This window comes from Capsella rubella, unplaced genomic scaffold (assembly GCF_000375325.1).
Source record: "Capsella rubella cultivar Monte Gargano unplaced genomic scaffold, Caprub1_0 scaffold_6, whole genome shotgun sequence".
In the NCBI taxonomy this organism is placed as follows: Eukaryota; Viridiplantae; Streptophyta; class Magnoliopsida; order Brassicales; family Brassicaceae; genus Capsella; species Capsella rubella.
This window is the reverse complement of record NW_006238918.1, coordinates 14,377,041-14,378,399: the sequence shown is the minus strand read 5'-3', so window position 1 is coordinate 14,378,399 and position 1,359 is coordinate 14,377,041.

The window sequence follows — 1,359 nt, the reverse complement described above, 5'->3', positions numbered from 1 at the left end:
TATTTTCTTTAAAAATATTTTAAAATTACTATATTACGATTTATATTAAACTTTGTTATTTTATTCACCCTTATGTTTTAGACAATGAAATTGCTCAATGGCATAATACATTCGTACATAAATTAAAAATTAAACAAATATAACATATTATAAAATAGAAATCATGAATAAAATTATGAATTTAGTTAAACTCAAAATCTAATTTATTTGTAAATTGTAAATCCTAATTCTCCTTTATGAACCCAAACTGAGAAATAACCTTGTTTAATTGTTAAACCTAAATCTCACTCATCTTTAATAAACCCAAACCGATAAATAATCTCGTTTAATAATAAAATCTAAACTATAATGCACATTTATAAACTCAACATATAACCCTTATAATTGTAAAACCTACAACTCGCAAAACCAAAAATTAGGTTAATAGTTAAAAGAGAATTTTTGAGAAATACCCCTTTTGGTGTACCTCTTTTTAAAAATACACCAATTTTCTATCCATTTTAAAAATATCCCTTTTCAAATATGAAAAACTGTCAACTTTTATATAGTTTATAAGGTACATCTAGATCATCATTACTATTGGGAGACTCAATACAAATATTTATAAAGTTTTAAAAAGGTTTTAAACGGCATTTATAAGACTTTTATAAGGTTTTTATAAGATTTACAAAGTTTTTATATGTTTTTTAAATAATTTTAAAAGGTTTTTAAAAGGTATTTATATGGTATTTAAAATTTACACAAATAGAAAGATAATTTGTGTCTAAATATATAAGCTTACGCTTTTTTTATATAAATTTCAATTTTTTTACTTTTTAATTTATCAAAAATATCCTTTTTCCATACCACTTTTTAAAAATACCCCTATTTCAAACTTTATAAAAAAACAACTATAAATATTAAAATTTATCCAAATATGTGTGTAAACTTATAAATATACACACAAATTACCTTTATATATGTTAAAATTTTTATATATCTTTCATAAATAGCGTAAAATAACTTATAAATACCTTTTAAAAACCTTATAAACCCTTTTTAAAACCACTTAAAAACCTTATAAAACTTGTAAAAACGATTCAGAATCTTTTAAAACATTATAAAATATTTGTATCAAATTTCCAAGTAGTAGTTATTATATAAAAGTGCCTTATAAACCATATAAAACTTTAAAATTTTTCATATTTAAACATGGATATTTTTGAAAATGGATAGATAAATGAGGTATTTTTGAAAAGTGATACACCAAAAGGGATATTTCTCAAAAATTCTCTTTCATTTTTTATAATTATTTTTTAATGTTGTTTAAAAAATCTATTTGTATCTTAATATTAACAAAATTAGATATACCATATTGCA